Source organism: Oncorhynchus tshawytscha, linkage group LG03, assembly GCF_018296145.1.
Source record: "Oncorhynchus tshawytscha isolate Ot180627B linkage group LG03, Otsh_v2.0, whole genome shotgun sequence".
Lineage (NCBI taxonomy): Eukaryota > Metazoa > Chordata > Actinopteri > Salmoniformes > Salmonidae > Oncorhynchus > Oncorhynchus tshawytscha.
The window spans coordinates 62,315,329-62,332,294 of NC_056431.1; the positions used below are offsets into that span (position 1 = coordinate 62,315,329).

General features: G+C 42.5%; 1 protein-coding gene across 2 annotated transcripts in view; it reads left to right on the plus strand.

Moving 5' to 3' along the window:
• Positions 1-1,824: 1,824 nt before the first annotated feature.
• The window catches only part of LOC112240914 (vang-like protein 1), a 39,297-nt gene continuing 24,155 nt past the window's right edge, over positions 1,825-16,966 (plus strand). For both annotated transcript variants that reach the window (XM_024409134.2, XM_024409142.2), the window contains exon 1: positions 1,825-1,972. The gene's annotated coding sequence lies outside the window, so the exon portion shown is untranslated. The remainder of the gene's footprint in view (positions 1,973-16,966) is intronic.

Genomic DNA, 16,966 nt, shown 5'->3' on the forward strand with positions numbered 1-16,966 from the left:
CACAAACACACACGTGCACGCATGCGCACGCACACACACGCATTTAGGGAGAGGTGACTTGGGAATTATGGACAAGAGAAAAGAAAGCACATTGGCTGGACAAAGAGCTTATTCGTGAAATACATAATAATGACAATAATTGTAGGCTATATGCCTAACAATAATGATATAGCATACCGTTAATTATTTGAACATTGATAAATAATTCGACCTAAAAGCATCACAGAAAACCCTACATGAAAAACATAAAATATTGATAAACAAACAAGATTTTCTACATGGAAGTTCATATCGGTTTTGTGAATGCAGAAGAGCCTAGTTCAATTTCGAGTCCCATAACAAAGTGTCTGAATACTTATTTACATAAGATATTTACCTTGATGTTTATGGCGTATTGTGTGTAGATTGACGAGGTAAAAAATTGTAAACATTTTAGAAAAAGACTAATGTAACAAAATGTGGAAAAAGTCAAGGGGAATACTTTCCAAATGCACTGTATAAGGAGCCCATCTCTCCCTCTCTATCCTTGCTCCTCCCCCATCACTGGTCATTTTTGTGAGAACCCTGACAGCTGGACAGGTCTGACATGTTTATCTTTTAACAATGGAATTGCAGAGACTATCAATGGCCGTCAGTCAGAATTGAAAAGTTTTAATTTCTTCACTTAGTCAAGATGTGTATTACTAACATTGATTTATTTAAAGCACGGGATGATAAGAGAGCGAGAGCGAGAATAATTGCAAATGGGTGAGTTGTGTGGTGCAAGGCTGCCCTCTGTTGGTCTATAGAACTACATGTTCAGCCAGCACCAGCAGGTTAATGATCAAATACAATTTTATTGGTCAGGTAATATCTAACAATTTCATAACAATACACACAAATCTAAAGGAATGGAATTAAGAATATATACATTTTGGACGAGCAATGTCAGAGCAGCATAGATTAAGAGACAGTAGAATAGAATTCAATAGAATAAAGTATATACATATGAGATGAGTAATGCAAAATATGTAAACATTAATAAAGTCACCAGTGTTCCCTTATTAAAGTGGCCAGTGATTTGAAGTCTATGTATATTAGGGCAGCAGCCTCTAAGGTGTTATTTAACAGTCTGACAGTCTGATGGCCTTGAGACAGAAGCTGTTTTTCAGTCTCTCAGTCCCAGCTTTGATGCACCTGTACTGACCTCGCCTTCTGGATGATAGCGGGGTGAACAGGCCGTGGCTCGGGTGGTTGTTGTCCTTGATGATCAGCAGCTCTTTAAATGTGAGTGCATTTTTTAAAGATGGGAACATACAAACAAAGTGACTAAGGAGAGTCTGGTAAAAGCTCAATGCAAATCTCTAGCCACAACTACCCCTTCAATATTGCCAGATCTGAGAGAATTGTTAAGGTAAAAACAGGCTGTGGAAGATGTTGTGGGTGGTGTCGTCATATAATGCATTCAGTCCTTCACATCTACTAAGACCATAAGGACTTGGTCTAATTAGATGAAGTGGTTAATGACAGACATGGAACAACGCTTATGTGGTTCCTAATTTAATGTAAAGCAAAGTATAGCCAAGGCTACAGTGTCATGGATTAAGGCTGTCACAGCTGACTGCCTTTGACCCGTTCACTGTGTGTGTGTTCCTATGTTACTGCGCTCATAATTCTACATACTGTAGGAAAGACTACATTTCATCACTGAATTAATTGCTAATACATTAATTAATATATTCTACATTTGGGAGATGATGATAACTGCCTACACAGCGATGCCCCCTAGTGTATACCTATCATCGCCACAATCTCCCCCAGAATCCCTTCACTGTCTGTCCACAACTGTACTACGCCCATGGAGAAGCAGCAACACCGTCTGTGGATCGGCTGGGGCTGGGCTGGGTGGATCAGTTCGTTTTGCAGCCTAGGTGTATAGCAGGCTTTATTTCACGTCCAAACGCAAGTGAAGGAATGTCGCCCCGGTGAAAAGGTGAGTTATGTGCGCATTGTAAATATATTGTAGCCAGTTCATCTGTGATTCATATCGTAATTCAGCCCTATTCGGTGGCTCAACAACTGGAGCTCGAAGCACGAGACCAGGATCAGAGTGAAGTTCAGTACCGCCGCGAATCGAGTAACGGTTCTTCGGCGTCGCATTACATTGACTTAGTTGATCATTCTCACTGCTATGATATGTTTTGATGTTTATCATATTTGTTGCTATACAACCGAATAACGTTTTAAATGAGACTACTCAGTTGACATCTCGTTCATGATCCACTAGACAACAGATAGGCTACAGTCATAGCCGCGGGAAGTATGGGTGCTGAGCGTCCTCAGAAAAATCTGAATAAAAAACGAAACAATAATAGGAATATAATTGTATGTTGCAATGTTGTTTTTCTTCACAAAAGTCGTGCACTGGGCCTTTACTAGTCCTGTATTAGCACAGGGTTTCACAAAGTTGGTCCTGGTGCACGTTTTGTTTTTTGGCATCGCACAACAGAGTTGATTCAAATAACCAACTCATCGTCAAGCTTTGATAATTTGAATCAGCTGTTTAGTGACTTGGGGAGGAGACGGGGCTTGGGAACCCCTGTATTAGCAGACATATATAGCCCTTTGTAGCGCAGCAGGCTATATAATCTTTGCTCCAGCTAAAGGTAGGCGTAACTACTTACAAAAAGCGTGTTTAAAATAGACATGTTTTATTATCACCAGATAGGTGCCGTGAAATGTGTTGTGATGAAGTTCAACAAAAGTAAGTGAATGGCACTATTATACTGAAAGAGATTTGGTAATTTCGTCAAACTTGTGAGGCTCTCCATGCTTATTAGTTGGTGATTCAACATATTTGCTGTGATTTAACTCAATCCATTTTTAACAGTTTCCCACCCTAATTGTTATAAATTCCCAGAGATAAACCAGACATATTTTGTTGGCCAAATATTCCCAGATTTTCGTAAAAAGGCCGCATATGGTCTCTGCATCACCACATTTTGCGTAAGCAAAAATAGTTGGGTAGGTGCACAGCGGACAGCAGTGGTCCGGTGCACATTGAGCGTCACTCGGCCATTTCTCACAATGGTGCTCGTTTAGTAAAGTTAAATTAAAGCTGAATCAATGTTTTGGAAGTTCATATCATTCTTAATTAGTATTCTACATAACATAACCAAATATAATAGAATAACGTTACTCTTACACCAAAAACACCACCTTTATTTATTAGGAGATTTAGCTGAATAGTCAAAAAGAATAACCCAAACATCTTCCCATGGCTATTTTTTTCTCACTTTTATTTAACCAGGTAAGCTAGTTGAGAACAAGTTCTCATTTGCAACTGTGATCTGGCCAAGATCAAGCATAGCAGTTCAACACATACAGAGTTACACATGGAATGAACGTACAGTCAATAATACAGTAGAAAAAAGAAAACCAAGTCTATATACAGTGAGTGCAAATTAGGTCAAATAAGGGAGTTAAGACAATAAATAGGCCATGGTGGCGAAGTAATTACAATATGGCAATTAAACACTGGAATGGTAGATGTGCAAAAGATGGATGTGCAAGTAGAGATACTGTGGTGCAAAAGGAGCTAAAATAAATAAATACAGTATGGGGATGAGGTAGATAGATGGGCTGTATACAGATGGACTATGAACAGGTGCAGTGATCTGTGAGCTGCTCTGACAGATGGTTCTTAAAGCTAGTGAGGGAGATGGGGAAACTCCAGCTTCAGTGATTTTTGCATGGCTACAGTGCGTTAGCCACCCGGTGTAATAGCCGTTTTATAGCCTTAGGTCTTTAACCGGGGTCACGATATCTCAAAGGTAATCTCCTTTCTTTGAACTCGTAGATGGATCGATCAGATGCGATGTTCATTGGGCTAGATTCACTGTTAGGCACCATTCTAGTACGTTACCTCAGTGCACACCTGGAATTGCCTGCTATAGCGCCTTTGAATGCAGGATATGGTCAGCTGCCAAGCACTCTCCTATCAGTGGAACCACTACAGTGGTTCTCAACCAGGGGTACTTGGTCTATCTACTCGTGAGACCATAAACCTACTAGTAAAATGCACAAGATCAAAATTCAGTTGGTGGTAGAGTAACCGAAAAATGTCGGGAATCGCTGGTTTACTACACCTATGTGCTGTTTTAGGAGGCAGGTGGCATACAGTTGAAGTTGGAAGTTTACATACACTTAGATTGGAGTCATTAAAACTCATTTTTCAACCACTCCACAAATTTCCTGTTAACAAACTATAGTTTTGGCAAGTCGGTTAGGACATTTACTTTGTGCATGACAAGTCATTTTTCCAACAATTGTTTACAGACAGATTATTTCACTGTATCACAATTCCAGTGGGTCAGAAGTTTACATACACTAAGTTGACTGTGCCTTTAAACAGCTCGGAAATTTCCAGAAAATTATGTCACGGCTTTAGAAGCTTCTGATAGGCTAATTGACATAATTTCAGTCAATTGGAGGTGTACCTGTGGATGTATTTCAAGGCCTACCTTCAAACTCAGTGCCCCTTTGCTTGACATCATGGGAAAATCAAAAGAAATCAGCCAAGACCTCAGAAAAAAAATTGTAGACCTCCACAAGTCTGGTTCATCCTTGGGAGCAATTTCCAAACACGCGAAGGTACCAGGTTCATTTGTACAAACAATAGTACACAAGTATAAACACCATGGGACCACGCAGCCGTCATACCACTCAGGAAGGAGACGCGTTCTGTCTCCTAGAGATGAACGTGCTTTGGTGCGAAAAGTGCAAATCAATCCCAGAACAGCAAAGGACTTTGAAGATGCTGGAGGAAACGGGTACAAAGTATCTATATCCACAGTAAAACGAGTTCTATATCAACATAACCTGAAAGGCCGCTCATTAATGAAAAAGCCAATGCTCCAAAACCGCCATAACAGAGCCAGACTACGGTTTGCAAATGCACATGGGGACAAAGATCATACTTTTTGGAGAAATGTCCTCTGGTCTGATTAAACAAAAAATAGAACTGTTTGGCCATAATGACCATTGTTATGTTTGGAGGATAAAGGGGGAGGCTTGCAAGCCGAAGAACACCATCCCAACCGTGAAGCATGGGGGTGGCAGCATCATGTTGTGGGGGTGCTTTGCTGCAGGAGGGACTGGTGCATGTCACAAAATATGGCATCATGAGGGAGGAAAATTGTGTGGATATATTGAAGCAACATCTCAAGACATCAGTCAGGAAGTTAAAGCTTGATCGCAAATGGGTCTTCCAAAGCATACTTCCGAAGTTGTGGCAAAATGGCTAAAGGACAACAGGATCAAGGTATTGCAGTGGCCATCACATAGCCCTGACCTCAATCCCATAGAAAGTTTGTGGGCAGAACTGAAAAAGCGTTTGCGAGCAAGGAGGCCTACAAACCTGATTCCGTTACACCAGGTCTGTCAGGAGGAATAGGCCAAAATATCTTTACCCTGTAGACAAGAACTTCCGGCGCCGACAGAGATGGCCACCTCACTTTACCTTCCTAGGAAACTATGCAGTATTTAGTTTTTTTTGTGTTATTTCTAACATTGTTATCCCAGGTAATCATAGGTTTTATTACATACAGTCGGGAGGAACTATTGGATATAAGAGCAACGTCAACTCACCAACATTACGACCAGGAATAAGACTTTCCTGAAGCGAATCCTCTGTTTTGCCCACCACCCTGGACAATGGATCGGATCCAAGCCTGCGACCCAAAACAACGACGCCATAGAAGGGACAGACGGAACGGTCTTCTGGTCAGGCTCTGTAGACCGGCACATCGCGCACCGCTCCCGAGCATACTACTCACCAATGTCCAGTCTCTTGACAACAAGGTAGACGAAATCCGTGCAAGGGTAGCCTTCCAGACAGACATCAGAGACTAACATTGTTTCACGGAAACATGGCTCACTCGAGACACGCTATCGGAGTCGGTACAGCCAGCTGGTTTCTTCATGCATCGCGCTGACAGAAACAAGCATCTTTCTGGTAAGAAGAAGGGCAGGGGTGTATGCCTTCTGATTAACGAGACGTGGTGTGATCATAACATACAGGAACAAGTCCTTCTGTTCACCTGACTTAGAATTCCTCACAATCAAATGCCGAACGCATTATCTACCTAGAGAATTCTCTTCAATTAGATTCACAGCCGCATCCCCCCCCCCAGCAGCAAGCATGGCCCTGAACAAACTTAATTTGACTCTATGTATCCTGGAATCCACACATCCTGATGCTGCATTTATTGCAGCTGGGGATTTTAACAAGGCTAATCTGAAAACAAGGCTCCCTAAATTCTATCAGCATATCGATTGTGCAACCATGGCTGGCAAAACCCTAGATCATTGTTATTTTAACTTCCGCGATGCATATAAGGCCCTCCCCTGCCCTACTTTCGTAAAAGCTGACCACGACTAAAACAGGAAGCTCCCGCACTCAGGTCTGTTCAATGCTGGTCCGACCAATCGGATTCCACGCTTCAAGATTGCTTCGATCACGTGGACTGGGATATGTTCCACATTGCGGCGAACAACATTGATGTATACTCTGATTCAGTGAGCGGGTTTATTAGCAAGTGCATCAGCAATGTCGTACCCACAGCATCTATTAAAACATTCCCAAACCAGAAAGCGTGAATGGATGGCAGCCTTCGCGCAAAACTGAAAGCGCGAACCATTGCTTTTAATCAGGGAAAGGTGACCGGAAACATGACCGAATACAAACAGTGTAGCTATTCCCCCCGCCAGGCAATCAAACAAGCTAAGCGTCAGTATAGAGACAAAGTTGAGTCGCAATTCAACGGCTCAGACATGAGATGTATGTGACAGGGTCTACTGTCAATCACGGACTATAAAAGGAAAATCAGCCCCGTCGCAGACCAGGATGTCTTGCTCCCAGACAAACTAAACAACTTCTTTGCTCACTTTGAGGACAATACAGTGCCACTGACACGGCCCGCTACCAAAACCTGTGGTCTCTCCTTCACTGCAGCCGACATGAGCAAAACATTTAAACGTGTCAACCCTCACAAGGCTGCAGGACCAGATGGCATCCCCAGCCGCGTCCTCAGAGCATGCGCAGACCAGCTGGCTGGTGTGTTTACGGACATATTCAATCAATCCTTATCCCAGTCTACTGTTCCCACATACTTCAAGAGGGCCACCATTGTTCCTGTTCCCAAGAAAGCTAAGGTAACTGAGCTAAATGACTACCGCCCCGTAGCACTCACTTCCATCATCATGAAGTGCTTTGAGAGACTAGTCAAGGACCATAACACCTCCACCCTACCTGAGACCCAATATGTGCACAGATGACGCAATCACACTGCCCTAACCCATCTGGACAAGAGGAATACCTATGTAAGAATGCTGTTCATCGACTACAGCTCAGCATTTAACACCATAGTACCCTCCAAACTCGTCATGAAGCTCGTGACCCTGGGTCTCGACCCCGCCCTGTGCAACTGGGTCCTGGACTTCCTGACGGGCCGCACCCAAGTGGTGAGGGTAGGTAACAACATCTCCACCCCGCTAATTCTCAATACAAGGGTGCGCTTTCAGCCCTCTCCTGTACTCCCTGTTCACCCATGACTGTGGCCATGCATGCCTCCAACTCAATCATCAAGTTTGCAGACGGCACTACAGGGGTAGGCTTGATTACCAACAACGACTAGACAGCCCAGAAGGAGGAGATGAGGTCCCTCAGAGTGTGGTGTCAGGAAAATAACCTCACACAATGTCAACAAAACAAAGGAAATTATCATGGACTTCAGGAAACAGCAGAGCACCCCCCTATCTACATCGACAGGACAGTAGTGGAGGGGGTAGAAAGTTAAGTTCCTCGGCGTACACATCACAGACAAACTGAAATGGTCCAACCACACAGACAGTGTTGTGAAGAAGGCGCAGCAGCGCCTCTTCAACCTCAGGAGGCTGAAGAAATTTGGCTTGTCACCAAAAAACACAAACTTTTACAGATGCACAATTGAGAGCATCCTGTCTGGCTGTGTCACTTGTATCGCCTGGTACGGCAACTGCTCCGCCCATAACCGTAAGGCTCTCCAGAGGGTAGTGAGGTCTGCACAACGAATCACCGGGGGCAAACTACCTGCCCTCCAGGACACCTACACCACCAGATGTCACCGGAAGGCCATAAAGATCATCAAGGACAACAACCACCCGAGCCACTGCCTGTTCACCCCGCTGTCAACCAGAAGGCGAGGTCAGTACAGGTGCATCAAAGCTGGGATTGAGAGACTGAAAAACAACTATCTCAAGGCCATCAGATTGTTAACCTCTTGAGTGTAGGGGGCAGTATTTTGATGTTTGGATGAAAAACATACCCACATTAAACTGTCTATTTCTCAGGCCCAGAATCTAGAATATGCATATAATTGTCAGATTAGGATAGAAAACACACTACAGTTTCCAAAACGGTCAAAATATTGTCTGACTATAACAGAACTGATATTGCAGGCGAAAACCTGAGGAAAATCAAACCAGGAAGTGGCCTCTATTTTGAAAGCTCCATGTTCCATAGCCTGCCTTCGCTCCATTTAAAGGGATATCAACCAGATTCCCCATGGTCAACCAGCTGCCCTATGGTGTGGCTTTTATTTTGAAAAATGAGCGAGAAAGATCACATTGCGTCATTGTATGCCTGGGTGCCAGCAGCATTTTGTATGTGCAACAGCTTGGGGCAGCCATTTTCTCTCTCCTATTGAAGAAGCTACATTCCCGGTTGATATATTATCAATTATATAATGTAAAAACAACCTGAGGATTGAATATAAAAAAATGTTTGAAATGTTTCTACGAACATTACGGATACGATTTGGAATTTTCGTATGCGATGTCGTGACCGCTCGAGCCTGTGGATTTCTGAACATAAATACCTCCATTTGGTTGGCGCGTTTGGATATAAAAATAATCTTTATGGAGCAAAAGGAACATTTATTGTTTAACTGGGAGTCTCGTGAGTGCAAACATCCGAACATCAAAGGTAAGCGATTTAATTTATTGCTTTTCTGACTTTCGTGACCAATCTACTTGGCTGCTAGCTGTTTGTAATATTTTGTCTACTGAGAGAGATGTACTTACATAAATGCTTGGTATGCTTTCACCGAAAAGCTTTATTGAAGTCGGAAATGCCAGGTGGATTAACAAGCTAAGCTGTGTTTTGCTGTATTGCACTTGTGATTTCATGAATTTAATATTTTGAGTAATTTAATTTGAATTTGGCGCTCTGCAATTCAGAGGTGGTTGACGAAAATGATTCCGCTAGCGGGATGGGTGCATCAATAAGATATTAAACAGCCATCACTAACATTGAGTGGCTGCTGCCAACATACTGACTCAACTCCAGCCACTTTAATAATGGAAAAATTTATGTAATAAATGTATCACTAGCCACTTTAAACAATGCCACTTCATATAATGTTTACATACCCTACATTACTCATCTAATTTGTATATACTGTACTCTATACCATCCACTGCATCTTGATGTAACGTATCACTAGCCACTTTAAATAATGCCACTTTTATGTTTACATACCCTACATTACTCATCTCATATGTATATACTGTACTCTATACCTTCCACTGCATCTTGCCTATGCCGTTCTATACCATCACTCATTCATATATTTTTTATGTACATATTCTTATTCATTCCTTTACACTTGTGTGTGTGTATAAGGTAGTTGTTGTGATATTGTTAGGTTATATTACTCGTTGGATATTACTGCAAACTAGAAGCACAAGCATTTTCGCTACACTCGCATTAACATCTGCTAACCATGTATGTGACAAATAAAATTTGATTTGAAATTCACCCAAGTTATTGAGGGAAGCTTGTGGAAGTGTACCTGATACGTTTGACCCAAGTTAAACAATTTAATGGCAATGCTACCAAATACTAATTGAGTGTATGTAAACTTCTGACTCACTGGGAATGTGATAGATATAAAAGCTGAAATAAATCGCTCTACTATTATTCTGACATTTCACATTCTTAAAATGAAGTGGCTATCCTACCTGACCTAGGAATGTTTACTAGGATTACATGTCAGGAATTGTGAAAAACTGAGGTTAAATGTCTTCATCTAAGGTGCATGTAATCTTCCGACTTCAACTGTATATCTGCGCAACAGAAATACCCATTATAGTAGGCACATACCAAGCCTGTTACCCTGTTAGTGCTCAATCCTTCTTCCTTCTCTCTCCTGCCGGCATATCCTGAATCATGATCACTGTACTTGCGCTACTCTTTCATTCACATGAATGGGTTTGGAACCAGGGAGGTTGGATTGCATACCAGAGAACTGTCAGCTTGCTTCTAGTTTTTATTACTCGGGTGTGAGTGTTTGTGACCATTGTCAACTCTCTCTTCTCTTGTGTGCGGTAGAACCCTGTGTGTGTGTGTCTTTGTTTTAATGTTTTTTTTCTCCCACTAGCTGACCTTGGATGATGATATCTTATGTGAATGTTTGTTTGTACTTGAACACACATACCCCCCCCCTTAAAGAAATAACCCTTTTGTGCACTAACACTCACACTTGACTCCCCTTACTAGCTCTGACTTTGCTACTTTATTGAGGATACGTACTATGGCTGAGATATGTGTTAGTTCCACCTTCAGAAAGTATTCATACCCATAGACTTATTCCACATTTTGTTACAGCCTGAACTCAAAATTAGCTCATTTTGGAGCGTCATAGCAAAGGGTGTAAATACGTACAGTACCAGTCAAATGTTGGGACACACCTACTCATTTCAGGATTTCTCTTTATTTTTATTAGTCTTTTCTTTACTTTATTTTAAATACATTTGCAAAAAAATCTAAACATGTTTTCACTTTAGTTATGGGGTAGTGTGTAGATGGGTGATAAAATACATCTATTTAATCCGTTTTGAATTCAGGCTGTAACACAACAAAATGTAGAATATGTCAAGGGATATTAGAACTTTCTGAATGCGCCTGCTATGTTAAAGGGATAATCCACCACAAACCACAAATTATTCTGATTAACAGTTAAATAGCACTGTGAAAAATGTTAACCAAATGTTTCCTTTTGTCATTATAACAAGGTTGGTACAAACATGTGAAAACTGTTGCAGCTCAGGTCTAATTATTTCATTTTGTTAAACCATGCAATGCCCTCCCCCTCTGGGCTGGCTGGCTAGCTACGTAGAAAACAAAGCCACACACAATAATACCAGTCAATATCAGTATGTGAAGTAGCTAGCTAGTTAGCTGTAAAATTGCCTTAACAAACTGCATCAATTTGGGAGTCTTACTCACTGAGTTCAACTTGTAGTCTGTCTCTGCCCAGAGCAAGAGCAGGGGAAAGGAACGTTTCCACAGAGATATTTTTCAGGAGATGGGGAAATTCCATTAGAATCGAATTAACGCCCATTCTGTACGTTGCCTGTAAGTCATGCATTCTGGGACAAGAAGAGCTTTCCTTCAATGAATGGGAGTCAATTGTACAACGTTGCAAATATTTTCCAAGATGGGAGATGATATACTTAATGTTGTATAGCTTTGGAATCGTGACATTACGTACGTTCAAGGAAAATAAGTAGGCTTCTCAAGTCTTACTTTGAGATGGGATTATGTGACGATTAGCTTAGCATCCACGTGATGCAGCATGACAATGTGAATGCGACGGGTCGACAGTCAGGTCCGGTGTTTTTCCATTCATTGTCCAATGGGATTCCTCTCTCCTCCTCTCTGTTTCCCACAGACACAGGGCACATTTCAACATGGTACTTGAGGCAGAAACAGAGTGGAATCATTTGGTACACTGTTTAGATTGAGCACATCTAAGCGAAATATATAATTTTAGAAAAAAAAGGGCAGCGCTGTACACAATAGTCAATTTTGGTTGACAGAAGGTGCTCTTTGGTAAAAGGGGTAAATTGGTTATCAAAAAGAAAGAAATCTACCTTTGATGCTTCTAGCCTTGAGTTGTATTTTTGATAACATATCTTTACTATTTCACTTTTGAATGTGTATAGTATTGCTTACTTGGTGTTGTCCAATGAATTCTGTAACCACTCACTCTTCAAATCAGGGTTCATTGGAAAAGGCTGTTCAAAAGAGGACATTGTATTATCATATCTTTGTTCTCCTGGACTGTCACTGCTGTTGAAGGATGAGGACCAAGGTGCAGCGTGATGAGCGTACATTTTCTTTATTGTAAGCAAAATGACACCAAACAAAACAATAAACACTACAAAAACAAACCGTGACGCTCACAAGCAAAGTGCTCTAAACAGAGACAACCTCCCACACACACAGGTGGGAAAAGGGTACCTAAGTATGGTTCCCAATCAGAGACAACGATAGACAGCTGTCCCTGATTGAGAACCATACCCGGCCAAACACAAAGAAATAGAAAACATAGAACACAAAACATAGAATGCCCACCCCAACTCACGCCCTGACCAAACCAAAACAGAGACATAAAAAGGATCTCTAAGGTCAGGGCGTGACACTGACGAAGGCCATGCAGCTGAAATGCGTCTGAGTTTATATCAGCTGATGTACGAAGGGCTATATAAATCAATTTGATTTGATTTGATTTTAAACTTTATTTCCATTGAACATGACATACAAATAAAGGCATTTTAATGAATTATATGAGGAGTGCCTTGGTCCTTTATTTTTTGATAAAATATATACTTTGGCATGACAAAATAAGCAGATGGATGTGTTCTAGACAAGTATGCCCATTTTATCTATTGGCTGATATGAAGTGCAGGTAATTGTTTTAAAAGCATTATGAAATGTGTGTTATCCTCTATCTCCAGTAACGATAATTATATAGCTATGACGCAATTTTCTGATTTTCACAGATGACCACTTAGCAGTTAAATCATGAGGAATTGTTTTATTTTACCCACTGACAGAACATAGACTTTCACCAAATTGACAGGAGTTTTATGATTTCTATTTCTGGGCCTGGATTATCCCTTTCAAATTAAATAAAACTTTATTAGTCACATGCGCCGAATACAACAGGTGTCGACCTTACAGTAAAATGCTTACTTACGAGCCCCTAACCAACAATGCAGTTTAAAAAAAATACGGATAAGAATAATAAATAAAAGTAACAAGTAATTAAAGGGCAGAAGTAAAATAACAATAGTGACACTATATACAGGGGGGCAATGCAAATAGTCTGGGTAGCCATTTGATTATGTGTTCAGGAGTCTTATGGCTTGGGGGGTAGAAGCTGTTTAGAAGCCTCTTGGACCTAGACTTGGCGCTCCGGTACCGCTTGCCGTGCGGTAGCAGAGAGAACAGTCTATGACTAGGGTGGCTGGAGTCTTTGACAATTTTTAGGGTCTTCCTCTGACACCGCATGGTATAGAGGTCCTGGATGGCAGGAAGCTTGGCCCCAGTGATGTACTGGGCCGTTCGCACTACCCTCTGTAGTGCCTTGCGGTCGGAGGCCGAGTAGTTGCCATACCAGGCAGTGATGCAACCTGTCAGGATGCTGTCGATGGTGCAGATATAGAACCTTTTTGAGGATCTGAGGACCCATGCCAAATCTTTTCAGTCTCCTGAGGGGAATAGGTTTTGTCGTGCCCTCTTCACGACTGTCTTGGTGTGCTTGGACCATGATAGTTTGTTGGTGATGTCGACACCAAGGAACTTGAAGCTCTCAACCTGATCCACTTCAGCCCCGTCGATGAGAATGGGGGCCTGCTCGGTCCTCTTTTTCCTGTAGTCCACAATCATCTCCTTTGTATTGATCACGTTGAGGGAGAGGGTGTTGTCCTGGCACCACACAGCCAGGTCTCTGACCTCCTCCCTATAGGCTGTCTCGTCGTTGTCGGGGATCAGGCCTACCACAGTTGTGTCATCGGCAAACTTAATGATGGTGTTGGAGTCGTGCATGGTCGTGCAGTCATGAGTGAACAGGGAGTACGGGAGGGGACTGAGCACGCACCCCTGAGTGGCCCCTGTGTTGAGGATCAGCATGGCGGATGTGTTGTTACCTACCATTACCACCTGGGGGGGCGGCCCGTCAGGAAGTCCAGAATCCAGTTGCAGAGGGAGGTGTTTAGTCCCAGGGCCCTTAGCTTATTGATGAGCTTTGAGGGCACTATGGTGTTGAACACCAAGCTGTAGTCAATGAACAGCATTCTCACATAGGTGTTCCTTTTGTTCAGATGGGAAGGGCAGTGTTGAGTGCAATAGAGATTGCATCATCTGTTGGGGCGGTATGCAAATTCGAGTGGGTCAAGTGTTTCTGGGATAGTGATGTTGATGTGAGCCATGACCAGCCTTTCAAAGCACTTCATGGCTACAGACGTGAGTGCTACGGGTCGGTAGTCGTTTAGACAGGTTACCTTAAGTGTTCTTGGGCACAGGCACTATCATGGTCTGCTTGAAACATGTTGGTATTACAGACTCGCACAGGGAGAGGTTGAAATGTCAGTGAAGACATTTGCCAGTTGGTCAGCGCATGCTCGCACTACACGTCCTGGTTATCCTTGTGAATGTTGACCTGTTTAAAGGTCTTACTCACATCAGCTGCGTTGAGCATAACCACACAGTCTTCCTGAACAGCTGGTTCTCTCATGCATGTTTCAGTATTATTTCCCTCAAAGCGAGCATAGAAGTAGTTTAGCTCGTCTGGTACGCTCGTGTCACTGGGCGTCTCTCGGCTGTGCTTCCCTTTTGTAGTCTGCAATGGTTTGCAAGCCCTGCCACATCCAACGAGGGTCAGAGCCGGTGTAGTACGATTCGATCTTCGTCCTGTATTGATGCTTTGCCTGTTTGATGATTCATCTGAGGGCATAGCGGGATTTCTTATAAGCATCCAGGATAGAGTCCCGCTCCTTGAAAGCGGCAGCTCTAGCCTTTAGCTCAGTGTGGTTAAGTTGAATGCTCTGGATAAGATGACTAAAGTGTAATGATTTGAGTCATCATGCGTTATGGGATCTTAACCAGATCAATGAATGGCTCAATACTTATTGGAGGAACACAAACACACACCATACGCATGTCACATGTTACCATTTACAGTCTCAGCTGCACAGCCTCTATCTAAGCTGTATATGTGTAAACGCTCATGTTCTGCCCTGAGTGGATTTATTTGACTCCTACTTTTAATGAACCCACACCGTCAGACATGTCTGGCTTTACCAGGCAGTGTTCACAACAAAAGCTGCAGGGTCACCTCATAAATAATGTGAACTCTTACTGGTTCCCCATACCGCCCAAAGGCCCCCGTGTGTGTGTGTGTGTGTGTGTGTGTGTGTGTGTGTGTGTGTGTGTGTGTGTGTGTGTGTGTGTGTGTGTATACATGCAACGTGTGTGTGTGCGCTTCAGTATTGTGTTAATCAACAGCTGTTCTAGGATTATCTCTTGTCAATGGACAGATTGATCTCTTTATAAAGCACTGCTGAGGTTCTCTGTCACCATTTTACTTCATTTCCAACAGACTTAAACAGACTTACTTGACACATTCTATCTACAGTATTTGTTTGTATGCATTCAGTTTGTGTGTTCCTGTATCAGGCTCATCTTTACCTTTGTGTCTGTCTGTGTTATTTGTTTTTAATAACTGTGTGTCTTTATGTTTACATTGTCTTTCATCACATACGTTGTTTGTCGCCCATGTGAATACAGTACGTATCTTTGTGTTTGTGGTGGTGACTAGGCATATGTGTGTTAAACTGCTAAACAAACAAAAATACCATAACACGTGCTAAATCCCTTTTGCCACCATCAGGGCATTCTGAGGGAGAGGAGGGTGGCTAATAGGTTGGGTGAGGGAGGGCACAGTGTGGATGCCATGGGAACCAGGGATCCCTGCAGGATAGGTTCATCTGTGCCACACAGGCTGCTGGTAGGCTGCGAACAACTGAATGTGTTGGCCTTGCTGATCACACAACGCCCTTCCCCTCTACCCTGTTTATGGGCCAAATGACTCTACAGCTGGGTCAAATGAGTACAAAGAGACATACAGTATACACACACATGTTTTAGGCGACACACACACACACACACACACACACACACACACACACAGCACATCATTATTGTAGGGAAAAGTTTATACTGAGTGGCCTAACTGACCTTTCATACTGTTTATGTCTCTCTCATGACTGTAATTCTTCCGTAGACTTCTCTTTAAGACAAAGTAATGCTTTCAATGTTATTAGTATGGAAGTATGCATCTCTGAGGATGATATAATAAGCATGCCTATACTCCTGGCTTGACTGGCTCCCTGACCTGAGTCTCGGTTCACATCCTAGATAAACAGCCTAATGAGTGTTCATGTAACGTTAGTTTCACTTACTGATCTCAAGACTGTCTCCCCATTCCACTAAACCACAACAGCATACAGAAATGTCATTATAGAAAATATATTTATCCATATATGGTGTATTTCACACGTATGTACTTCCAGTGTCTGCCCTACATACATTTTAAGATGCGTTACTGAATTCTAAGGATGCATATAAAGACAGACAGCTGTCACACTCATTGTTATTTCAGTAGGCTGTATTCATGTTCAGTGTTTAACGCGTTGGTTTGTAACTGATAGTTTGTCTTGCCTATAGGCTGTGATTTTCCACATGACCCGGTTGGCTATACCTCTTTATGTTGACTCTTGGATGACTGGCTGACTTTTCTAAGGGAGATTGCTGCCCCACATACCACTGTGTGCACACACGCACACACACACACACACACACACACACACACACACACACACACACACACACACACACACACACACACACGTGAAGGCAACAGCGCTCCAGGGGTTAAAGCCTTGCATTTGGTGTGTGTGTGACAGAGAGAGAAAGGGGACTATGTGAGAGTGATGAATATGAGAAGGGAGTGCTTATGTACTCTTAAGCCTATGATTCACTCACAGTTCCAACATGCCTTCCTCTGCTTGCTCACGCGCTCTCTCTCGCGCACGCTCT